Source organism: Dermochelys coriacea, chromosome 8 (genome assembly GCF_009764565.3).
Source record: "Dermochelys coriacea isolate rDerCor1 chromosome 8, rDerCor1.pri.v4, whole genome shotgun sequence".
Taxonomy (NCBI): Eukaryota; Metazoa; Chordata; order Testudines; family Dermochelyidae; genus Dermochelys; species Dermochelys coriacea.
In genome coordinates this window covers 51,725,014-51,752,069 of record NC_050075.1, presented here as the reverse complement: position 1 = coordinate 51,752,069, position 27,056 = coordinate 51,725,014, and the positions used below count along the sequence as shown (strand labels likewise).

The window sequence follows — 27,056 nt, the reverse complement described above, 5'->3', positions numbered from 1 at the left end:
ATTAGGTGATGGACAGTAGCTATCAACTGTTCCTGACTTTGTTCCTGTCGCACTTTCACGATAAAGAGATTGCACTACAGTACTTATATGAGGTGAACTGAAAAATAACTAACTATCATCATTTTTACAGTGCAAATATTTGTAATCAAAAATAATAAAGTGAACACTGTATACTTTGTATTCTGTGTTGTAATTGAAGCCAATATATTTGAATATACAGAAAAAATTCCAAAAATATTTAATACATTTCAACTGGGATTCTATTGTTTAACAGTGTGATTAAAACTGCGATTAATTGTGATTAATTTTTTAAAATCACGATTTTTTAATCGCATGACTTAACTGTGATTAATCGACAGCCCTAATTGGAATATAACTATTGTACTTACGTTTCAGTATATAGAGCAGTATAAACAAGTTGTCCGTATGAAATTTTAGTTTGTACTGACTTCGCTAGTGCTTTTTGTGTAGCCTGTTGTAAAACTAGACAAATATCTAGATGAGTTGATGTATTCCCTGGAAGACCTCTGCGTATCCCCAGGGGTACACGTACCCCTGTTGAGAACCACTGGTCTAGAACTCCACTGTACTGTGCTATGTCAATCTCTGAAATTGTCACTACTGTAAAAAGATAAAATAGACTGCATGACTACTACACTACATCCTCTAAGGGAAAATTGATGTGGAGGCAGTGGGGATGAAACCCATCTCCTATTGGCTACAAGTCATTCTTTTTTTTTTTGATTTAAGCAGCTAGCTCTTTCAAATACATTAGACCAATAAGGTAAACCCCTAAAAACACCAGTCCATTCTCCTTTCCATAAACTTACATTGGTACTGGAAGATGAATGCACAAATGCATGGGTGTCGAGGGTTTAGACACCTTCCCCCTCCCCATTTATGAAAAACAAAAAATTCATTACCGTTCATATAAAGCCATGCCATTAAAAAAAAACATGTACAATACACAGATATTTGGCATTTCTCTCAAGTCATATTGGCTAGTTCTCCACAAGATCATGGAGATGCCCTACTGACCTAGAAGTAATAGACATCTGACCTCATTACTCCCATGTAACATAGTAGGGAAAGAGGACACCAGAGCTGGAGAAAAACACCAGCAACTAAAATTTGCAGTTGCTCTGGCTCTCCCTGTCTCCCTCTCAAGAAGCCAGCTAGACATCTGTCACATTCAGTAGAAGTCAGCTCTGAAGTCTAACACCTAGAAGGAGCATAGAGTTAACTGGGTATGTCTCTGCTGCAAATTAAAACCCACGGCAGTGAGCCTCAGAGTCCATTTCAATTGACTGGGACTTGCAGAGCTAGAAATAGCAGAGCAGATGTTGGGGTTCGGGCTGGAGCCTGGGCTCTGAAACCCAGGGGAGGGTGAGGGAGAAGAGAGAGAGTCTTGGAGCCTGGGCTCCAACTCAAGCAGGAATGTCTGTCCTGCTATTTTTAGCTCCACAGCCCAAGCTCTGAGAGCCCAAGTCAACTGACCGGGGCACACAAACTTGGAGCCACAAGTTTCCGTTTGCCATGTAGAGATATCTACAGCATCTCCGGGGACTAAGGTAAGTCCGCCCTCTTCTTTCATTCCCACAAAAAGGTAAAGAGAAAGAAGACATGTAAGGTTACTGGTCTCTAATTCCATTCCTGCCCATTTGCTTTTTGACTAAAGACTATAGCTTTAGGGAGAGACTGGGAAAGCCAGAGTCTGTAACACTGTAGAAATCGGACAGGAGAAAAAAAAAATCATGAAAAATAAAATACCAGCTGGCTCAGAGAGCAAATGCAATATATAAAACTCTTGAGTAAGAGGTCCTTTTAGTTGTATATACAACCCACAGCCTTTGAACACACTCAGCAGTTTTTTACAGCTTCCCTGAGACATATTTGTAATTTTATGATTGTATACAATAGGTTAGAGAGAGACAAATTAGTTGCATCAAAAATATGAATCATCCCAAACTCTGTTCACTTTCAGTCTTACCCTGATTAGTTATACAATTCCAAGGCAGCCAAGTATATCTCCTAGTACCACACTGATGTCATACATCCAAACAATTGTTACATGGCAGTGATACCTATTCAAGGTTGGCCAGTTCACACAGATTCCATCCCATAGTGGATTTCTCATTCTATAAACAGTGTCACTTTTCCTTACAATTGCACTTGGTGGAAAGTTTTTAGCATAAATAGCATGATTTAATAACTTTCATGCCAAGAATAAAAATCTCAAAACTGAGGAATAAAAAAAGGTTACTAACCTTCTGAAACTGTTGTTCTTCGAGATGTGTTGCTCATCTCCATTTTGTGTTAGGTGTGCACACACCATGTGTGCTGTTGCCAGAGATTTCCCCCCAGTGGTATCTGTAGGGGCTGGCTCTAGCACCCCCATGCTGGTATAAGAGGCACTGCCAGCCCCGCACCATTCCAGTTTTTTCTTGCCATCAACTCTGACAGCGCGGTAGGAGGACAGGTCATGGAACTGACATAAGCACCACATCTCAAAGAACAACAGTTATAGAAGGTTAGTAACCATTTTTTCTTCAAAGGCTTTCTCATGTCCATTCTACGTTAGGTAACTCACAAGCAGTGCCCTTGGAGGTGGGCTAGGAGATCACAAGCATGCAGACTGCAACACAGCTCTCCTGAAACCGACATTGTCTTGAGCCTGTTTGGTGATGGCATAGTGGAACACAAAGGTGTGGATCGACAACCACGTTGCTTCCTTGCAGATGTCCTGGATCAGTAACTGTGCAAGGAACGCTGCTGAGGATGCTTACGCTCTTGCAGAATGGGCTTTCATGATGGCCGGAGGCAGGACCTTCACCTGTCCATAACAAGCCTAGATGCAGGCTGTGATCCAGGACAAGATCCTCTGGGACGACACCGAAAGCCCTTTCATTCTATCCGCTACAGTGACAAAAAGCTGTTTCAACTTACAGATGGATTTAGTCCTGTCAATATAGAAGGCCAGGGCCCTTCTAACATCTGAAGAATGCAAACGCTTTTCCTCATCCATGCTGTGAAGCTTCAGGAAGACAGGCAGAAAGAGCAGCTTGGCTCCAAGGCTGGTTTAAGTGCAGTTCCATTAACAGGGCCTTCAAATGAAATGTCCCTGTCGTTTTGGGTGTGAGGCCTGAAGCCCCAGCAGATTTTACACCTGTCCTTGACATGACCTTCCCCAAGGCACTTTAGGCAGCTCGAATGAGGGTCGCTCACTGGCATGGGCTTATCACAGGCAAAACACAATTTGAATCCCAGGAATAAGAGCATGCCCTGTCCCCGCGATGGAGTCCCCCAGGGGACTGTTATCTAACTCTGCTAACTATACATGACTAACACTAACTATGTACAAAAACAGTCAAATTCAACGACTAGAGAAGGCTTGCAAACACAAGGGAGAGAAAGTCGTTCCAGCCACCGTCACAGGCAGTAAGAAGGAACTGGAAGGTCTTGGGACCAGCGGCATCCCTTATACCGGCGCATGGGGGTGGGACTCCAGGGGTCACTAGAGCCGGCCCTATGGATACCACTGGGGCAAAAAATCTCTGGAAACAGTGCATGCGGCTTGTGCACACCTAACCTGGAATGGACACGAGCAAGCACTCGAAGAAGAAGAATGTTTTGGTAATGTTGAAGTATTAGTCAATCCTAAACAGGTTAAACAACGGGCCACTCAACACACAATATGTTGTCACTATTGATATTTTATATTCAGACTAATATAATCTGGGATACTTTTGTTGAATTAATTTGAGCCTTAAATCCTAAATAGAAGATGTAACCTTAATATATATTTTGTTCCACACATCCATGGCTATTTCCAAAATTTTCTCCCTAGAGTCTTGTCTACTCTGGATTTCTAAGTTACACAAGTTAGCCACAGTGTGCTTCATTCGACACATGGGAGCATTTTTTGTTGCATTTACCTGAGATGCATCATCATCATATGATTATATTTTTTCAATTCATATTAAATACCACCACAGAAATGTAGACTAGCAATTGTGAATTATTTGGGTTTCTTCCTTTCCCTCTCCAGATCACTCGATTCACCTTTTTGATAACACACAAGATAAGTTCTGTTGCACTTGTGATTGTACCATAAATACAAGTCTGAAAAAATCAGTTATACACATCCTATTTCTACAAACGAAAGTCTCATATGCATTAATTACGATATTCAATTGTAGTTTCCCCTGAAAAGAGTACTTGTGAATTAGTTTTTATTTTAAAATATTAATTAGGTTCCTCAAAGAAAACTTCAAATATCATGACAGCTCCAAGAAAAAAGGCAAATTTATTTGACTAGTAAAACACAAGTTGTAACATATAATGCAATTTGAGCTGTATGCGTAAGTTATTCACACAGAGCCAAGTTTCATAAATGCACCGTTGGCATTTTGTTTTAAAAAAACAAGCAGAAGAAAGTACATGCAATTAGACATTCAAAAGAGAACAATCTGCAAGCACACTTTTTAAAGAAGATTGGTAACTCCTTCATATTTATCAGCACAGACTTTCCTCAAAAGCATAAGATAGTACTCTTGCTTTATGCTTCAAAAATGCTTAGTTATCCAGCCTTTTAATAACCCTGACAGAATATACCTTCTCTTTACAACTGAACTTGCATCCATTTCATATCTGATATTCATTTCACAATTATAGTCAGAAGACTGAGCAGAAACAAGGAGAGTTTCGACTTGCCATTTAGATTTGTTTTAGATTCGTTTTGCTCTCCTTCACAAGCTCCCTCACATTGTAAAATGCCAACCAGGGTGGTATCTAGGCACCAGAAGAGCAATTCAAGGGCATAAGAAAATCCCAAACAGGAATACTGCACAGGTTGCTGTTATTTCGGGCAGGTCTACACTACGGGACTAAGTGCACCTAAGTTACGCAACTCCAGCTATGTGAAAAATGTAGTTGAGTCAACGTACCTTAGGTTGACTTATTGTGGTGTTTACATCACACTAGGTCAACGAGAGAAACTATCCCGTCAACTTACCTTATGCTTCTTGTTCCAGTGGAGTACCGGAGTCAATGGGAGAGCGATCGGCGGTCAACTTAGCTAAATTGACCCCTGGTGGATCAATCGCCAAGCGTCAATCCCCTAGTAAGTGGAGACAAGCCCTTAGAAGATGAGCATTTCTTTTTCCTTTTGTATTTGTAAAACCTATGTGGACAAAAGTGACTGACAGATTCATGGGGACGACCAAGGCCTTATCTACATTAGAAAAGGTTTGTTACCTATACTGGCAAACCACACCCCCATCTCCGGCATGGGGACAGGGGGAAAGACAGCTTATACCAACTCTTTTCCCAGTATAGCTTACGTCAGTTCCTCAAATGAAATAAATTATACTGGCAAACAGATTTTTTTTGCCAGGATAACTGAGCCTACTCTGAGTTTTTGCTGGTATAAAATACTATTATACCAGCTAAAAGACCTACTATACATATAGTCGAAACCCGCTTTTGATTTTGTCTGAAGTGCCGAAAGTTACCTTACAATAAAATTCATCCATTTCACACACATTCCTTAGTGTGAATGTACAGTAACTCCTCGCTTAACGTTGTAGTTATGTTCCTGAAAAATGCTACTTTAAGCGAAACAATGTTAAGCAAATCCAATCTCCCCGTAAGAATTAATGTAAAGTGGGGGAGAGGTTAGGTTCCAGGGAAATTTTTTTCACTAGACAATAGATTTTATATACATCCCACCGTCTGACTTCACCACCTCAACCAGGCTTCACAATCATCATTGCTGTGTACAGTGTTAAATTGTTTGTTTAAAACTTATACTGTGTGTGTGTGTGTGTGTGTGTGTGTGTGTACAGAGTACAAGTTTTAAACAAACAATTTAACACTGTACACAGCAATGATGATTGTGAAGCCTGGTTGAGGTGGTGAAGTCAGACGGTGGGATATTTCCCAGGGAATGCCTTACTGCTAAATGATGAACCAGAACAGCTGAGCCCTCAAGGGTTAACACACTGTTGTTAATGTAGCCTCACACTCTACAAGGCAACACAAATGGAGGGAGGGGAGACAGCATGGCAGACAGAGACAGACATACACACACCCTATTTGTGAGAGAGAGATGCCCGTGGCCCCTTTAAGTACGCTGACCGCACTCTAAGGACACTGCCTTTTTAAGTATATCAGCAAGTTCAGACAGCCCCTGCTGCCAGCACACCCCCTCTGTCCTGAGCTCTGTCCTGTGTCTTCCCCTCCACAGCCCTGCTCTATGGAAATGGGGTAAGTGAGGGGCAAGAGCGGGGGAGGAAGGGGACATTTAGTCTCCCTCTTTCCGCCCCTGTACAGCAAGCAGAAGGCTCTCGGGAGCAGCTCCAAGGCAGAGGGCAGGAGCAGCACATGGCAGTTGGGGGGGGGGGGGGAGGGAAGGACAGCTGAACTGCCCAGCAATTGATAGCTTGCTGGGCAGCTGCGACACAGAGAACTTAGGGGAGCGGGGAACTGATAGGGGGGCTGCCAGTCCACCCCAATTCCAAGCCCCCACCAGCTAGCTCCAACGGGCTGCTCTTTCTGCAAGCAGTGGACAAAGCAGGCAGCTGCCAAACAACGTTGTAAGGGAGCACTGTGCAACTTTAAACAAGCATGTTCTCTAATTGATCAGCAATGTAACAATGAAACAACGTTAACTGGGATGACTTTAAGTGAGGAGTTACTGTAGTTGAATAAAGATGCCTTACAGCTTATTCCCCTTCCCACATGGGAATCTCTATACGAGTATAAATCTTTATATTGGTATAACTGCATTCACAAGAGCATTATATTGCTTTAACTATTCTGGTATATTTATTTATATAGATTTAAAATATTAAAGACACATACCCCTGGCTCTAGGAGCCTTAATTATAAAATAACTGCATTTAAATTAAATCTCGTCATCACTGAAATCAATTCTCCAGGAACTCAGCTGGCCAGCCAGCCAGCCAATCATCTAGGAAGCATACCCTCAGCCTTTTCCAAAGATCCTATCAAACAAGCATCTTTAGCAGCAAGCCCAGAAAGTCCCCAAATTCAGGCCAAGAAGGGGGAGCAAGTTTCAGAGACAGAGCCCTCATAGGAGAATGCTCTAACAGCCAGCCCCTTTCTTTTATTCACCTTTTATTCATCTTTTATAAGGAGGATCCAATTGGAGAACCCATGCTAACCAAAGCTGTAGCAATACGGCATAGGGAGTCAGGCAGTCTCAGGTGACAACACATTAAACTCCATCTGGAGCTAAATGGGCAACCCGTGCAGATCCCAGAGCACTGGTGTCATGTGCTCCCAGTGAAATGACCCACTAAATAAGTGAGCCATTGTATTCTACACGAACTTCAGTCTCCAAATGGTTTTAAGGTGTAGTCCCCATGCAGACCACATTGCAGTAGTCTAATATTAGAGGTGACAAAATAGATAATAGTAGGAAGCGTCACATCTCAAAGGAAAGATCGCAACTTCCTGGTCAGATGAGGTGAAAAGCTGACTGGGTCAGCTGTAATATGACTGTCAAACAACGACAACTGGGGGTCTAAAAATCACCCCTCAGTTGCAAACACTATTAACTAGTGGCAGATGTGCTCCTTTAATCATGGAGGCTGATAATATACCTTCAGCATCTCTTCCAGTTGCTTACTCCAACCCATCATCATCACGTCAGTCTTATTTGAGTGGGGCCTCCACCAGCTTACTCTCACCCATGCTCCAATTTCAGTTAGACACTGACTGAGGAGCTGAATTGCATCATCCCAGACAGATGAGAGAGAAGCCTACCGTTGGGTGTCATCAACACACTGAAAAAGTTTAACCCCATATCTCATTTTAATCCTCCTAATGGCACCATACACACATTGAACAAGAGGGGTGAAAAATGGTACCGTGCAGCACCCCACACATGAAAGCCCTTCAAGAAGAGGGGCAATTGCCCACAACTACCCATTCAGATCTGTCCAAGAGGAAAGAAAAAGCCATTGAAGAGCAGTCCCATCCACCCCATACGGGTTCACAGGTGAGTCAGCATCACCTTAACATATCAAAGGTAGTTGATGACTATCTATTGTCAGGAGATGGATCAATGCAGTGTCTGTGCAACAGGCAGGACTATATCAGACTGAGAAGGGTCAAAAAGATAAATGGCATCTAAGTACCATGGGAGTTGTTCCACCACAAGCTTACCTATGTGAGAAAGTAACAGGCAATCTGCCCCCTTCTAATCATAATATATTTCTATACCAATCCAAAGTAGTCTTCCTCTCTTCATAATTTACCAAATTTATTTTACTGTGTCTAATGAGCTAATAAACACATAATGGGAATTTAGCAATTAAAGTACACTTTCAAAAACAGATTTACATAGAAAGTTTAGCATTCTCTGCTCTACATCTTATTCAATTATTAAAACCTTACGAAAATACGCAAGTTGTTGTCAGTTATTAATCATGTGTGCAAGAGAACTGTGATGAATTTCATCTGAATACATTACTGTTACTCCTATTTAAGTTTAACCTTTATATTTTTAACTTTTGTATCAAAATTCAAAATGACAAGAGGCAGTAAATGGGCAAGAAGTTCAACTGAACCTTTACCCTAATTTAAGAATAAAAATTTTAAATATTTTTAATCGTATTCATTTTTCCACAGTCCATAGACATTTCTCATTTGAAGCACCTTATTAAATTTAACTTTAGAACATCTGGTAAATGACAAGCAAACGTGTCACTGGCAACTACTGGGGAATAACCAGTCCTTATATGGGTATATTTATACCAAGAACTTTTACCAAATATCTCTTTACTGCATAATGGATCTAAATTATAACAGTCCCTGTGACATATTCTCCTTATAACTTAATTTATTAATTTCACTGGACAGGCATAAGAAAAGTAATGTGCTTAAACAAAATTTATGTCCTCTTTGTGGTAAGAATACTTATTACAAAAATAAGAGTGAGATCCCACATCCACACACACTCCTAGCTGATGTAATCATACTGAGCTTTCAAGCACTGCTTGGGACACTGATCTTAGAATATACTGCCTTAACCCACCACGTTTCTCAATTCCATAACTTTCCTTGGGGATCTGATAAGCATTGCATGGATTAAGTCAACTGGAAGGAAATGTAGACCATGGACCATATGCTCAGTTGCATCTGAGGAGAGGAATGGGAGTGTGGAGGTAGGGAAATATGAGGACCACAATTCAGTGCATATATTGTTTTGTGCTGAAGCCTAATGTCTGCAGGAGTAAATTCTCTACTTCTTCAATCCACTAACATACAAAGGCTTCCTAACACAAAGGGCTCACAAAAAGTATTTCACATCATCTTTTTTTTCATTCCACTAGCTACAACAAAGATTCGTGTATTTTTCTGAAAATCCTAATAAAATACTGTATATTTGTTTTCTTGCTTGAAAACTGACCTATTCATAGATTATAGAAGCTAACAAGTGATTCCCAAATTTAATTTGACTTCCCTCCACCCCACCCACAAGATATAAGGGCATCAGACACTTAAAAATTTCAGAATGTCCAGTTTAAATCTCTTCCTTTGTAAAGGTATTTTTAATTTCCTTCAGGTTTTTCAAAAAGGTTCTTCTTTACCCTGACAGTTAACCTTAAAATTTTGAAAACAAAGATGTTTTGAGGATCTTTTTTCTTATAAGTTAAATGAAAAGCAAAAAGATCAGCCTTCTGATGACAGCCTTGTTGCAAATAGAACTATGGATAAAATATTGGTCTCTCCCTAATACCAACACATTACATTTGTCTGATTCTGCATTTGGGACACAAACCTTGCATGTATGCATCTACTTCAGCAATTATTGCTGCGGTTAGGAGTCTAAAATTTTTATTTATACAACTTAGTTTGTACACTTTCCAAATAGTTTCAAGAGGCATTTTTAAGTATTGTCTCAAAAAATTACTTGCTTATTTTCTTTTACAACACTGTCAAATACAGGATTGTAAAAGACTCTCAAAACAGAAACATGTCATGATGTGTTTGTAGAGAAATATAGCGCACACAAAAGCCAAGTAATTAGATTACACCACCCAACCCTAAAGCAAGTTTTCAATTCAAATGAAAGCAGGACTTCAATTGGCTCAGTAGGTACAAAAATCCATCAAGGACCAAATCCTGGTCACACTGAAGTCAGTGGCAAAATTCTCGAATTCCAGTGGGACACAGATTTGGTCCCAACCAATTCTTGAAAAAACAGAATTTGCAGGGTTGGTAATTTCACGAGAAAAACTAGTTTAGGACAGGACACTGAAATACCTGTTTAAGCCAGGAAAAATAAATTATTAGACAATAGTAATGAAAATTACTGAAAAATACTTAATTTGATAATAGTTTTGCAGCAATATAGTCTGTTTAATTTTAATTAAAGGAAATAAAACCAGAAATTGCCTCATCCTAAAGCTCTATGCCATTGCCTGAGCTATCTCAAATAGAAACTGAAACTTCTGAAATCTGGGAATTCCCTTTCTTTGTTTTGGGGAAATAATGGTTTTAGATAGAGATGCATCAGGTATCAATTCCAAATACTGATGAAAGATCTGAAATATGTCAAGAGAAATGTTTAACTAAAAAAATTTAGAGATCTTAAAGTCCTAAAACTTAAATTTGAATAAAGACAAAAATAAAATTTAAAAGAACAACAGGTTACTTACTGGTAACTAGAAAAGGAGTACTTGTGGCACCTTAGAGATTAACAAATTTATTAGAGCATAAGTTTTCGTGAGCTTCAGCTCACTTCATCGGATGCATACAGTGGAAAAATATAGTGGGGAGATTTTATATACACAGAGAACATGAAACAATGGGTGTTACCATACAGTCTGTAACAAGAGTGATCAGGAAAGGTGAGCTATTACCAACGGGGGGGGGGGGGGAGGAGGAGACGACAGACAACCTTTTGTAGTGATAATCAAGGTGGGCCATTTCCAGCACTTTACACAAAGTAAAACTATTTCCCCTTCTACTGTTCTTGTAATGACCCATCCACTCCCAGTCTCTATTCAAGTCTAAGTTAATTGTATCCAGTTTGCAAATTAATTCCAATTCAGCAGTCTCTCATTGGAGTCTGTTTTTGAAGTTTTTTTTGTTGAAGAACTGCCACTCTCAGGTCTGTAATCAAGTGATCAAAGAGACTGAAGTGTTCTCCAACTAGTTTTTGAATGTTATAATTCTTGACGTCTGATTTGTGTCCATTCATTCTTTTACATAGAGACTGTCCAGTTTGGCCAATGTACATGGCAGAGGGGCACTGCTGGCACATGAGGGCATATATATACATTGGCAGATGTGCAGGTGAATGAGCTTCTCATAGTATGGCTGATGTGATTAGGCCCTATGATGGTGTCCCCTGAATAGATGTGGGCACAGTTGTCAACAGTCTTTGTTGCAAGGATAGGTTCCTGGGTTAGTGTTTTTGTTGTGTGGTGTGTGGCTCCTGGGGAGTATTTGCTTCAGGTTGGGGGGCTGTCTGTAAGCAAGGACTGGCCTGTCTCCCAAGATCTGTGAGAGTGATGGATCATCCTTCAAGATAGGGTGCAGATTCTTGATGAAGCAATGGAGAGGTTTTAGTTGGGGACTGAAGGTGATGGCTAGTGGGGTTCTGTTATTTTCTTTGTTGGGCCTGTGCTGTAGTAGGTAACTTCTGGGTACTCTTCTGGCTCTGTCAATCTGCTTCTTCACTTCAGCAGGTGGGTACTGTAGTTGTAAGAACGCTTGATAGAGACCTTGTAGGTGTTTGTCTGTCTGAAGGGTTGGAGCAAATGTGGTTGTATCATAGAGCTTGGCTGTAGACAATGGGGTCGTCCCCCCCGGCTCTCCTGCTGGTAATAGCACCCCTTTCCTAATCACTCTTGTTACAGTCTGAATGGTAACACCCATTGTTTCATGTTCTCTGTGTATATAAAATCTCCCCACTATATTTTCCACTGTATGCAGCCAATGAAGGGAGCTGTAGCTCACGAAAGCTTATGCTCTAATAAATTTGTTAGTCTCTAAGGTGCCACAAGTACTCCTTTTCTTTTTACGGATACAGACTAACACAGCTGTTACTCTGAAACCTATCAAAGCAGTGTTCTTTGGGACTTCATGATCACCCTCTATTGACATCAGCATTCAACATCTGAGCATATATAAGAGTATGACCACCAAACACCTCAGTTCCTTCTTTTGGAGCCAAATTATGTTAAGAACCCCAAGGTAGAGGGAAAGTCTGAATGTACAGAGACAACTCTCACACAACAGTTATCAGAAAATAGCTTCTCCTTTTATGAGGGCCTCTGTGCACAACATTCTGGCTTGTGGAAGAATGGCAAGCAACACCACCTACAACAGACAACGGATTGAGGAGTTTTTTAGGTAAACAAATACCGAACTACTGCTTGCTGAAATCTAGCATCAGAGTGGGAAGCAAGATCTAACACAGGGTATTTAGGGAGGATGTGAACTGAATTCCTCGTGGCTGCTCAACATCTCTCTCCTATAGGTATTTGTCTCAGACATACTACCCAGATAACAGCAGCATTGCAGTATTTGAAGACTTGTCTACGCTTGTAACACTACAGTGACACTGCAGCACCACTGTACTGCTTCAGTGTAGACACTACCTACACCGATGGGAGGGGTTCTTCTATTAGCATAGGTAATCCACAAGAGGCAGTAGCTAGGTCAACAGAAGAATTCTAAATCTTCTCATTCTGATTCTTCCATTGACCTAGTCCTGTCTACACCAGGGATTGTCAGCTTAACTACAATGCTCAGGAGTGTGGATTTTTAACACCCCGAGAAACATAGCTGGGTCAACCTAACTTTTTAGTGTGGACCTATCCTCAGTGTGCAATGAGACTTCATCCCCATTGGGAAGGAAACTTGAACCTGAGAACTGCAAAAACCTCCGAGTGGAAATACCCTATCTTTTACAGTTCTTCCCAATGACACAAATGTTAAGATTTATAGAAGGTCTTAGTCTTTTCTAAGTAAAAGCAAAGTTCTCTTCACATGAAAGAGAGGTTCCTAACCTTCTGCACTGGGAAAGAAAAGAAAGTGAGATAAGTAGGGGGGCTAAAAAATGCAAAAGTGTATATTTTTATGATTTTCAGATAAATACAACATTTTCCATAGAAATTGCAAATCTTCAAAACCAAGGGCAGAACTTCTGAAAAGACCAAGAAATACCAACTCAGGGGCTACATTTTATCCACTAGACCCTGATGCTACAGTCTGATCTATACAAGCAGCTTCTTACACCAGTGTGGAGCCCCATTAAATTAAATAGATACTCGTGGGGGAATTCTGCACCACTGCATGCATACAAGAATTCATGTCCCCTGCAGATTTTTTTTTGCTTTCCAAAGGAAAAAGGACTTCTGATGGGGAAGAAAGGGAAGCTGCAAGAGTGGTCACGCGCTCCTCCCCAGCAGCGCAGGCATATCAGTTCTGGCACGCGGAGCAGCCAGCAGAGACATCAATTATCCCCCCCCCCGCCCCCCCGCGGGAGCAGGACTGGGGTGGGCATGGGAAGACATCAGTCACCACTGGGGGGAGAGGGGGCAGGCAGGGCATGCATACCAGTGACAGAGGCTCTGTCTCTCTCGCTCGCTATTGCGGCATGCCTAACGTGGTGGGGCAAGCCTTCAGGGTGTTTCTGAGGAGGCAGGCATGGGGCACAGCAGAATGTAGCAGTCTGCTTGCTTAGTGAATTGTTCCCAATATTCTTAGTGAATTGCCCCAGGAGTATAAAATGGGTGCACAAGTTTTAAGGTTCCTTTAATTGTCAGAGTGGTGTAAAGGAGCCTTTTGTAAATAACTATATAGCCTTATAAATGCTTATGGTGCTTTAGTGATTAGAACTGGTCTAAATTTGATAGGAAGTTTTTTCAGCCCCCAATGTGACCCATGAACTGTTTACTGCTGGCCTTTCTGGAGATGGTCAGTAGCCAATAGAAATTGTGAGTTTGATGCCCCAGCCCTCACTTGCTCTTTCAGTTGCCTATGATGTAATACTGACGTTATGGCTACATATAACTTGTTGTTAGTCAACAAGTTATATGTAGCCATAACGTCAGTATTACATCATAGAAATAAAGAGTAAAACCTAGCTACATTACTATTCAACAAAGAGGATGTGGAGATTTCCTCCAATGCTCCTCACTCCCATTCTCCATCCATTGTATTGTAATTTAAATAAATTACCAAAATAATTGAAACTGGCATGATATTACATTATTTGTAAAAATAAATTATGCAGAATTTTAAAATATTGTGTGCAGAACTTTTAATTTTTTGGCACAGAATTCCCCCAGGAGTAAATGAAACTCTACATAGGAGTTATGGTCTGCATGTAGACCCTATGACATAATCAGGGTCCAAGTCAGTACAGTTTGTGTTGAAGTGGTGGTGTACATGAAAGTCCTACTATTTTTAAGGGTTCTAAAGCTTGTAGTATATATTTAACATAGTTCAAAACAACATGGGGGAGAAGAATTTTTTTAATTTTACCATTTGTTTCCTTATTATGAGTTTACAACACTGTGTAGAGTAAAAAAAAGAGGCACAGTTACAACTGGTATGAGGGCAATACCTTACATTAATGGACTGAAAAATGTGCCAATTTTATTTAAAAAATTAAAACACAGAAATGGTACAGATAAGATAGTTACAACTAGAAAGAATTTAAAACTTTTCATAAAAAAGTTAACTCCATTAAAATAGTTCCCTGTGGCAACTGCCAATCTTGAAATGAACTGAGTAAACAGTAAAACTGCAAGAGTTTATGAATTCTCTATTACCCGGATATTGGGTTTTCGCACTTTATTTTCTCTTCATTTGGAATCCAGTGTCTTATCTGCCTCTCTTCCGTCTATATTAGCAGACTTTTCCCTTCCCCCTACTATCCCAAACAAAGTAACAGCTGTGCTAAATTGCCTCCTCTGAGAATGCAGCTCTCTGAATATACTGGACTGTCTATGTGAAACAGTAACTGAAGTAGTCTCCAACTGCACATTTAAGAGCAAATGGTTGTCTGTCACTAGTCTGCCTGAGACAGTTGCATCTAATTCTTTGCTTAGCCTACACATCCCTCCCAGAACCACCGTGTCCAAAAAGGACTAGTGTCTATGACCCAACACCTATTTCTGTTCTGCTACAGTGGTTTCCAGCTGCAGGCCAGCAGCATCAGGAGTGCTGAACTTCAGGATTCCGGCACCCAAACTTTCCCTCTTGCTTATAAAAGTCTCCATGATAGTGCAGCACCTCAACCCATCCTAATTCAAAGTGTGCATGCTATAATCCATCTTGGGACACAAGCTGCTCCATAATCCCATCTCATGATCGCACAGACACATTCAAACCCTGGGTGCTTTAACTCACCAACAGGGCTCAGTTACCCTGTACCCACACTTCACAACTGATGCATTCAAACCACAAAACCTCCAATTCTCTTAAAAAATGTATAAACCATTCCATACTGCTGTCAATGAGCAAAAGCTTCATTCAAACCATGGACGCTCTTACTCACACTTGGTTTTTGTTATTCTGCATCCCCATCTAGTGATCACACACACAGAACGATTCGGAACACCCTGGCGCATTAACCTGGCCAAAGCTCAGGCCCTTTCAAACTGTGGGTCCCCTAGTCCGGCATGGGGAGCAGGTCAAGGTAGCCCATCTTTCGAACACGTGCGTTTTAATCCGTGTTCCCTATTCCCATCTAGCAGGAAGCTAGTCTCACCCTCTCCATCCCATCCTAGGGCTTAGGCCGCTTCACATACCCCTCTTGCCATCGCGCAGCCCCATTCAAACGGCGGGTGGGCTGGCTGTGGCGGGGACGCGCCATACGCCCACCTCAAAAGCGCTCAGCCCCATCCCACCCTAAGAGACGGTCACTCCCCCCGGCCTATTCACACACGGGCGGGAATTGGGGGCTCCAGCCCTATTCACACAGCGCACGCTTTGCCCTGGCCTGGCGGGGCTTACGCCGTAACTACCCCCGTTTCACCCACCGCGCGCCCCACGCCAGCACGGCCCAGGGCCGGAGTCCAACTGCCCCCCTCGCCCAGGCGTGTCTCGCGCGTGTGGGTGGGTGGAGGGCGGGGTCAGTGGGTCCGGGTTGGGGGGGTCCGGACCCTCCCCGGATCTGGGAGGGGACCGTGCGCCTCCAATCCCTGCCCGGCAACCCTGCGGCCCGGAATCCAAGCGGAGGCTTATTCTCCGTCTAGGGCTGCAGAGAGCGCAGGAGGTAGACAATACCCAGCCGCAACTCCCCGGAGAGGAGGAGGCGGCGGCGGCGGCGGCGGCGGCACCGACCCGGCGGCCTCCCTCACGTCGGAGAAGTGTGGGTGTGGCGGGGGTGCATCCCCTGGCTTACCTGCGAAGGGGACGGAGCGAGGAAGGAACCGCTCGGGGCCGCCGCTGCAGCTCACCCGGTCTTGATTACTGTCATTCAGTAGCGGCTACCTGACCCGAGCGGGGGGGGGGCGAGGGCGGGAACAACAGGCACCACCGCAAACAGAGGAGGAAGGGAGAAAACGCATGCGCATAAATTCCTCTCTCCAGACGAGGGGGGAAATGAGCCCATCCGCGCAGGCGCCGGGTGATGAACGGCGGCGCGCGTCCGCCCGCCTACGAGTGGAGCGTCTGCGGCGCAAGTGACTGCGCGCGCGCCCGGCCTGACAGACACAACGATTAGTAACTGCCCAGCTGCCGCGGGCCGTGGGAGCAGCTCGCGCTCAGCTGCTGGGGTGGAGGGTTAGAGGCGCGCGCACGCTCCTGCTGCGGTCGGTCGCCACAGAGAACAAGGAAGGAGCCGGGGGAATGTAGCTACTGATAGGCCTCGCGGGTGATTGTTTCCCCATCGCTCGCGTTCAGTGGGGCTGACTCCAGTCCACAGTACATTAAAATAGCCCTGGAACATCTCGAAGGGCCGTCCCTGGATTCCACCCCAGACCGCTTTTCCACTCACGTCCCTTGGGGAGCCTGTCTACTCTGTTCCAGACCACCTGAGTGCCTCTAATAATTTAATTGTTCGCATTTATACATCTTCAGGGGTGCTGCAATTTTTATAGTGGAGGTGCTGATGATGGAAATCGTGTATCTGGTGTTTGTTATTACTCCTGCAAGCCAGTGAGTGCAGCTGCACTCCCGGCACCCCTAGTTCCAGCACCACTGTTCATCTTCGGCCTGCTTTCCAAACGTTGATCTCTCTCCTTAATTAACTCGTTGTTTTTTTTCCTCTGCTACACTGAAGTCAGTTATTGCTTTGTTCACAGCTCATTTCTGAGATGTGTCAGCAATGTGTAAATACACCAGCTAATCCGTGAACCACCCTCAAAACCCAGGCCCACATGCTATACATACATCATTTCTAAAAGAGAAAGGTACCGTCTATAGAGACGACAGGTCCCAGGATGAAAAGTTCTGTCTAAGCAGACCACAGTAAATCAAGATGGAGCAAGGCATGATTTTTATGAGGCTGTGTGCACTGCTTTTTAAAATCTATAGCAGGAAACCAGGCAGAAGGAATTTGGGAAGATTTCACACAGAAGCGCCGCCACCTCCACCCCTTAAAGCAGAAAGAGAGAGGGAATGACGTTAGGGATTGCACCATAACAAGCAAATACTGTTTTCCTTATACTAATAAAAGTTCTGTGTTTGGTGATAGAAGAAAGCAATCCTTCCTGTTGTCACATGGCACAGTGTCAGAAGTTGACTCATTTTGAACCAGCATAAATGAAAGGAAAATTAAATACCAAATTGCAACCATCCACCAGGCTTTGAGTTTGATAGGCCAATGGAGTGACCTGAGTGAAAAGAAGACTTCGCCAGATTTCTAACTGCAACAAAGTTTAGCACAGTAAGTGGTAAGTCACCTCAATATTTAATTTGCTCCAAGGGAGAGCAAAGCTGAAAATATTCATAGATCATTTTCCTTCAGTGAGGGAGTAGATAACTATTGTGCCTTACTACGCATTTATAATTCTTAGAACGAGTCAATTAAATAGTGGATAAGGAGAACTGGTTGACAATTTGTTTAGACTTTCAAATGACCTTTGGCAGTCTCTCACGAGAGCCCAGTGAGGAAACTAAGTCTGAAGTGAGAGGTAAAGTATTGTCATGATCAAAAATTGGCTAAGAGACAGGAAACAGTAAAGGAATGAATGGTCAAATTCCATCATGACAAAAGGTTAACAGCAGAATGTCATTCAATTCTGTATTAGAACTAATGTTGGTTAATATATTTATTAATTATCTGAAAATGGAGGTAAGCAATGAGATGTCAATATTTGCAGATGACATAACGTTATTCAGATTCGTCAAGGCCATGGAAGACTGAAATCTTCAGAGGAACCTACCCAACTAGATGAACCGGCAACATGAAGGAAAATTAAGTTCACCTTTGATTATTAATATTTATAAATACAAAGTAATGTTCATTAGAGGGAAAGATCAAACTAGTTATACATGATGACCTCTCGACATCCCTTCCAGTCATATGATTCTATGTAACGGGATTTAAATTAATTGTGTCAGATTAGGAAAATTACATGGGCATTATTGTCAACAGCTCAATAAAGATCTTTGATCAATGTGCAGGTAGAGTTAAAAAAAAAGCAAACAAATGTTAGGATGCATAAGGAATAGAGTGAAGAATAATACAGAAAATATGCCATTGTATATATGGTGCAGCCTCACCAGGAATATTATCACCCATTTCACAATGGATTTTGAAGAATAAGAAGAGATACATAGGGGTCACTAAGAATAATTAGAGGCATGGACAAACTTTTGAGTAGCCTGGGATTGTTTACAGTAGAGGAGATGAATAACAGGGGACATGACAAAAATATACAAAATAATTAATGATCTGGCCAAGGTAGACTGGGAGCTTCTGTTCTCCCTGTCTCAAAAATAGAAGAAGGGGATATTCAATTAAACTGAAAGGTGATCAATCCAAAAGTGATAAAAGCAGATACTTTTTCATACAAGACATAATTAGACTGTGGAACACAGAAGATGACTTAATCTGGACAAGTATTGAAGCTGATGAAAATTGGATCTATAATCTAATGTTAAATGTTAATTCTTGTTAAATATATTTTATAGGACAAAAGTGGGTTAGGAGTTGATATGAGACTAGGTGACTGTTACTTAAACACAGGGGCCATTTGAGGAAGGTTCTAGATAGAAGCTGAACATTGAAGTAGAGAACGTGTGTAGCATTAGGTTATTACTTTTTTCTGGTTGAGTCTTTGGTAAGGAATCACAGAAAGAATCATTTTCTTCATTCTCACATCACAGGCCACTTCTCTATATTTAACTTGTAGCTGCTGCAATGAGCTTCATTTTATGCAGTTTATGTGTGGCATTCAGGTCCCTGGCAAATTGTTAACATTATTCTTAGCCAACAAAGACAAATTGTTAATCAAAGATCCGAAGAAAAACTTAAAAAGTTTGCCTCTTAAATTAAAATTACATTAAGCAGTGTAGACCAGCCGATTAATTTTCCCTTTGTTATATTAAAAAATCCATACAAAAATCTACATTAGCAGACACATTACAAGTTGCACTGTTAACACTCAATGATAGGAAATGTCAGAGAGGACACAACTACATGAAAGCATAGTGTGACGTAAAGGTTTACTGTTATAAATTTGGTGTAACCACATTACTCATATTCACGATTGGCAAAACCACAAGTGAGTTATGTCACTCATTCCAAATGAGAGCTACTAAAACATTTATAGTACACCACCATCAAATCACATCATACTCTGTATGTTCCACATATATCACAGAATTTTTTTTAATTAATCTATTTGTCTATCCTGCAGCCAGATACTCTTCCGGATAGTAATTTATTATTGTAGCATCTCAGAAGCTGTTTCTCAGACACATGCATATCCTGAATAATATCAAAAGTGTATATTTCTATGATTTCTTGTTTGGTTATGCATTTTGTGCAGAAGTATAACTATTCTGCATTTTTCATACATCATCATCCTGGCAAATCCCAAAGGGACATGGCCTCCTTGCAAACTGAGTGCCACATTATTCTTACAACTTGTCCTCAAAACTGCCAAAGTACAAATATTTCTTCATCCAACTAATGAATATACTTTAAAATATTTCAAAACTGTTTCTCTGAGGAGTAAGAATTTATATCTGTACCCTGTTGAGTTGGAAGTTATCAATATATCTGTAATTGAACATGATCAAATAAATGGAAAATTAAATGTTTCCATTAACTGACATAAAATTGTGTGTCTTTCCAGGTGCAAAATACAGCATACTTGCAGTAAGAAATGTAAATGGAATGTTATTCAGAGTGCTATGGAAAGATAAATAGTCATTGACTTTTAGTCTTACACATTCCTACTTCTCTTCCAGTACATGATTTTCATTGGTGGCCTTGTCTGTGTTTTAGTTAAAATAGGAACTAGACCCAGAGCAATCCATGAGTTGATATAATCAGAATCTTCCTTTTTCCTTTTTGAGTATGTTTAAGTTCAATACAATACACACAGACTGTAGTCCTTAGTGAAAACTGGAAGACATTCTTCCTGCATTAATCACAGTACAGTTTTCATTCAATTCAGTTAAATATGAAGCTAATAATAAAGATTATCCCAATGGTTAACAATGTCTGCTAAGGCTTACACAATATGGTAGTTGCCAGTCAGCCACAGACTAGTTCAAATGAACTATGTGTACCATGCTACTATTTCCAGGTCTCCCAGTTAGAAGTGAAAATGCTATATAGGTTTTTATACTACTTTCATCACTGTAGTATCTGAGTATCTTCCAATAATGCATTAAGCAACATGACTACAAATCTGTGACACACAGTTTATTCTCTCATCCTCCCCACAGAGGGAGAAGAGTGTGCAGTAGAGTGTCTTGTTTTGGTAGTATATTTTTTAAAAATATAAATCTATCTGTTGCTATGTGTTTATAGTAGAGAAGGCAAGGTCAAAGAAATGTGCCTTGCACTTGTAGTGGAAAGCAGTGAGATTCATGACAGTTCTTAGAGGAGTTAATTCCATGGTCTTAGTCCGCCCCAGAGAAAGTTCTGTCTTCTGACAGACAAGCTTTACTCTTATTGTTGAGAGTTCCACTACACCACAGGATGGTAATTGTCAACCATGGTCTTCATTCCAAAGCATGAGACAATCTTTAGATATCCAGAGCCCAGCTCATTGAGCATTCAAAAATAAGGACTAAGAATTTGATTTGAAATTCTATGAGAAGCCATGGTAGAGGGCAGAGGACAGGTTCAATATGTTTATGGTAGTCTTTGTTGCTAATCCTTAGCACTTCTAGGTTTTCCATGGAAGGGTTTCAAAGCACTTCATAAACACTAATGGCTGGGCTGTAGTTGACCCTTATGTGACTGCATAATGGAGCTTTCCCAACTTATGTGGCCCACGTAAGGACCAGACAGAACTGGTCATGCAATCTGCTGTAAATTACAGTGGAAATGTGTACCGGCCTGATAGCTGTTCCGAGCTGGTGTGTTTTTCTAAGAGTCATGTGAATAATGAGAACATACCCTTAGGATACATGTTCAGTTATTTCTCAGCCCTTCTGTTGTAAGATTGGGGTGGAACTTTGGTTATATAACAGTAGTTAAATTTCATTCTCTTTTTTCTCTTCCCCATATTGCGTGCACCCCCACCCACTTTTTAAGGGCATGTTAAAAAAGCTGGTTCTAAAGTCAGCTTTCTCCATATTTTTTGAGAGGGTCTTCCATCAGACATTTCCACAACATTGTTTCTCCAGTCTTTGTAGAGGCTTTCCTGTACAGCTGTGGGTCCAGTTCCACATCCTTACCATAAATAATGCGGCTACTGGCATCCTCAAAATCATGTGCCCTATGGAAAAAGGACTCTATTTGTAATAGGATTTAGTAATCATCCAAGGAAGCAATATTCCAAACATACACAACAGCATTTATTGTAACTAGTCATACTTCAACACCTAAGAAAACAAAGTGAATTCCTGTAGCAGACATGATCTTCAAGAGATTTATCCTCCAAGCTCCCTAATGGTGATGCATCTGTCCCTTGCTTAAATCCTGTCTTCCTGCCATCTGTTCCTATACATTCTTTTTAACCACAAGTAGTGATTAATCAGCTACTTGGAAAAACACTTCTTCTTTTAATTTATGATCTCAGTTAGTTAATAAATGAAAAATGTTACATCTCAGAAAAAAAGTATAAATGAAGCATAAATCTACATTGTGCCTGTGATAGGATTTCTTGTTAGTACTGTAGGATTGTTGTGAGGCCTAATTCATTAGGGCTAAAGTATGCTAATAGCACTTAGCTCATCATAAGGGTTGATGCAGAGATATATGTTTTCAGTAGGAGCATCAGGAACCATTCTACCTCAGAGAGGGGGAAGGCTTCCCAGAGCCCCTCACTTGCACAGTCAGAAGCTCAGTTTGCCTCACCCCTTAAGAAGTGCAGTGCTCTCTCCTCTATATGACCAGCATGTGAGAGTGAGGAAAGAGCCTTGGCTCTGGCTACTCCCCACTCCTTTTTGGATGAATAGTTCCTAGGAAACAGAACAATTCAGGAGAAGTCTCTCTGTTCCCTCAAGGCAGGAGTGCAGTTCTTTCTTGTCCTGGGAAAGCTCCTTATTCCCTTTCCAACATTGTGCAGACACAAAGGGTCAACCATAGTCCAGCCTTTAGTGTTTATGAAGTGCTTTGAAATCCTTAGAAGACATGATAGAAGTGCTCAGGATTATTACTCGCAACTGCACTATAAATAATGTTGTTATAAACACAAGAATACTAGGAGTCTCACTCTCCCCTGCATGGCAGTAATTGTCCATGAAGTTCTTCCAAATAATTGTTCCATTATGGAATTGATTCCCCTCCCCTGCCCAGAAGAAATCTAGGATTCTACCTCCTTAAGCCACTGTTCCTTGAGAGCCACAAGAGGCAACCACATTCAGTTTAGATCAGGGGCAGGTAAACTTTTTGGCCCAAGGGCCACATTGGGTTTCTGAAATTGTACAGAGGGCCAGTTAGGGGAGGCTGTGCCTCCCCAAATAGCTAGGCATGGCCCTGCCCCAGTCCCCCCGCATTCGATCCCTGCTGCTTTTTGCTCCCCAGGACTCCTGCCCCATCCATCCCGCCCCTGCTCCCTGACCGCCCCCAGACTTCCTGCCCCTGACTTCCCCATCCAACCCCCCCTTCCTTGCTTCCATTCCAACCCCTGTTCCCTGCCCTCTGACCGCCCTGACCCCATCCACACCCCCACCCCCTGACCACCAACCCAAACTCCCCTGCCCTCTATCCAACCTCCTCTGCTCCCTTACCGCACTGTCTAGAGCACCGGTGGCTGGCAGCACTCAGCCATGCCGCACAGCGCACCAGGACAGGCAGCCGTGCCGCCCGGCTGGAGCCAACCACACCACCGCGCAGCACAGAGCACTGGATCAGGCTGCGGCTCTGCAGGGAGAGGGGGAACAGCGGGGGAGGGGCCGGGGGCTAGCCTCCTGGGCCAGGCAGGAGGGTCACATGGGCCCGATATGGCTCTGGGGCCGTAGTTTGCCCACCTCTGGTTTAGATACTTCTCGCCTCTGCTCTGCCCAACCTACATGAGTATGATTCCTGAATGGGACTACTTGCATGAATAAGGCAAGCATGATTTTCCCCTTAACTTGCAAAACACAGAGCTTTCAGGAAGAATGGTGCAAAACAAATCTAAAATAATTTCTTACCAATTAATAATCTTCCTCTGAAAATATAGGTTCAAATTGGCTTGACTCCACTGAAGGCCCCTGCCACATGGTACTGAATGGCTTTGCTATGTAGGATGCAGATGGTCTGCTTGGTCAGATTTAAATCAAATAAATACCTTGTTTAAGTTCTATACACTTTATCCCTGAAGGCCTTTGGAGAGAAAATGTAAAAAAAGGTAATCAGGGGAGCAGTTTCTGTAACCTGTATGTCCAGAGGCCACTTAAGAAGACAGTTTATCACCCTAGGCAAAATTTCAGTATGCTGTCCTCATCACACAAACACACACACACACCCCCCAACAGAGTTTCTCAACCAGGGGGATGCACGTCCCAGAGGGGCACATCAGACTCTGGGACAATGCATCAAGTCTTTTGATCCTTCAGCGGTTATGGAAGAAGGGGCAGCAGGAACAAGAACCAGGTCAAAGTGCCACTTACTCAGGTTTGTCACAGCCCCCCCTCCATTATGATGCAGGCTCAGCCAGATAAAATCTGAGTGAGTGGCGTTGTGACTTGGTGTGGGGGGTTGCAGTGCCACTTAGATTTGGCCCCCGCCCTGCCGCCCTAGACAGAATCGGCCACCCTAGGCAGCTGCCTCGTTTGCCTATACGTAGAGCAGACCCTGAGAACATCTTGGTCCATAGCCCTGAGTAAAAGCCTGGGGGCCATCTTCCTTGATGCCATTGCACTCTATGTAGAGAAGAGTTTATCAGGAGCTGGGGCTGAAGGGAGTAGTTACTCTGAGGCTATGTTCCCACTTTTCTCCTCAGGAGTTAGGTTATAACATATTCTTTGCTTACAAAGATGCAAAAAAGATTGCTAAACATGGAGTTAAGGTTCCAGGTGCTTCATAGTCCGCAGTGCTCCTCATGCCTTTCCCAAACATGGAATTTCAATTAAAAACTCTAAAATGCTGGAAAGCTAGGAAATGCAGTTAAGGTCTCCTTACACACCCGCTACAAGACCGTTAACATTACAAAAACAAACACAACACAATCCTTAGCAACCCAAAAAATGCAAAGTTAAGATGATAGCTCTGATGGATAGGAGGTATCTCAGAAACCCCTTGATGAAATGACCTCAAATTTCCAGCCCAAACTATACCCTCAGTTTGATGTGAAGATTGATATGTATGTGGAATTTAGGAATGTTTGAACATTTGACTTTAGATAGGAATGCTCTTGCTTGGCTACTCACCACCCCATAATATCTTATATCTGTGTTTGCCAGTGTATCCTGTATTAAATAAGAAAACTTCAACAAAATGTTTTTAAAAGACATAATAAGAAGCCACTGTTTATGTTAGTGAGGTCTGTTTCATGAGAAAATCATCTGACAGAGCAGCTGGCCTGAAAGGTCTAGTGTCTGTAACTGTGTCTCAGCTGGAGACAGCTGCTGAACTTTCAACATGGAATAGATTCTTCCTGTATATTTTGGAAAGACTTCAAAACACTCTCAACAAGCAGATTCCACAAATATAATGTGCCTATTTCTAGCCTGCCATTTTTTACTCTCTTCAAAATTGACATTTATAAAGCAATTTTATTTGGTCTGATCCTCTTCCATTGACATGCATGGGAATTTATCATTCGAAGAATGTGAGATCCAAGTCCTAAATAATGTAAAGTAGACAGATGTTGAAAACATGAAGGGGTAGAATCTTACATTGTTTCCATAAGGTCTTGTTTGCCCGTCCCACCCCCAATTCCCCCGAGAATATGGCCATATATAGTGAGGCTGCGGAACAACAGTGCTTTAACATTTATATAATGATAGCCACTGATTATTAGGGGAGGAGTTTCTGATTAATGCTTTATACAAATATGTACTAATACAAAAATCTATCAAGTTAAACGCATTACCAATAAATATTTAATACCTCCAAAATGCTGAAAGTTTGCCTCCTTTGACCCCAGTTTTTAGCTGCCAGATTTATTCCATTCAGTTTACTACTAGAAAAAGACACATATTTGAAAACTAAGAAAAACATTACATGAGAAAAACTTCCAATATATTTTTAGCTCTATCTTTTAGATTTGAACCAGCAAAATCACTCATGAAGGAGTCCACTAATTATAGATTCTAGGCTATTCTATTCTTATAGGTTCTTATAGCACTCCCATCACCTTAATATCTGAGGACCTTCCAATTGTGCATTAAGAAACATGACTAACTAATCTATCAGATCTGGTTCATTCTCTCTGTCCTAGTCATTCTTACACACACACACACACACACACACACACACACATCCCAGATGAGAACTGTGTTTGAAGCATTATGTTTTGTTTTGATAGGGTTTTTTTTAAAACGTATACTGTATTTTGTAGCAAAATTGAGAAGTGCACCTTGCACTTGGACAGAAGTTGGTGAAGTGTATGATAGTCCTTAGGTCCCATGAGAGTTCTTTCCACAGTCTCGAACCAGCCCCAAATAAATAGCTATCTTCTGCCCAGACAAACTTTACCCTTATGGCAGAAAGTTTCACTGTGCCTGAGAAGCAAAATTGTCAACCTAGTCTTCCTCCTAGAGCTTTAGGTGGTCTTTTAGATATGCTGGACTGAGGCCACTGACGTTGAAGATAAGGACCAAGAGCTGGGACTTGACTCAATATTCTGTGGGAAACCTGTATAGAGATTAGAGGACAAGCCTGATGTACTCACAGTAGCTTGGTGTTGCAGAATTCTGTACTAGTTGAAGTTTCCTAAGGACTGCTGCTCTTCATTAAGTTGTTGCAGGTTGCTTCAACTCCTAGCTGATTACTAACAGGCCTCACTATCTCAGCCTGAATAAAGAGGCTTAACCTGAAATGAAACAAACACAAACCTAAAAAAACCCCAAAACTAAGAACTCTGAAACATGCTTCTAGATAAAACCATCAGTCACATACATTAATACAAGGGTAGGACTGTCAGAGCTGTAGTTTCCTTTGCAGAAAGTTAATTTACAAGGTAATATTAAAATCTCCATTTCTGTGAGGAGCTCACCAGTCTGGAATATGGGCTATGCCTAGCAGCACCTCAGGTAGGCTTACTGCAACAGGAAGTTTAGAGGACATGGATATTTTTGTGATTTAAGAAGAGGGACTAAAAATAAAGCTTACAATTGAAATGCAAATGCAATTTTAATTATGGAGGGACAACTTGTGCTCCATAATTAGGAAGGGCATAAAGGATAATATAGAAAATACTACAATGCCATTAATGGTATGCCAATACCTTAAATACTGTTTTGAGGTTGGGTTATTTACTTCAAAGGACATAGCAGAAATA

At 41.8% G+C, this 27,056-nt stretch overlaps 1 protein-coding gene across 16 annotated transcripts in view; it reads right to left on the bottom strand.

The window, feature by feature from the left end:
- RALGPS2 (Ral GEF with PH domain and SH3 binding motif 2) overlaps positions 1 to 16,797 on the bottom strand; it is a 275,554-nt gene extending 258,757 nt beyond the window's left edge. For 8 of the 16 annotated variants that reach the window (XM_043491435.1, XM_038412445.2, XM_043491440.1 and 5 more), the window contains exon 1: positions 16,400 to 16,602. The gene's annotated coding sequence lies outside the window, so the exon portion shown is untranslated. Of the gene's footprint in view, positions 1 to 5,014; positions 5,183 to 16,399 lie in introns of all 16 variants that reach the window. The other 8 variants (XM_038412444.2, XM_038412446.2, XM_038412441.2 and 5 more) reach the window with 8 other exon arrangements.
- Positions 16,798 to 27,056: the final 10,259 nt, after the last annotated feature.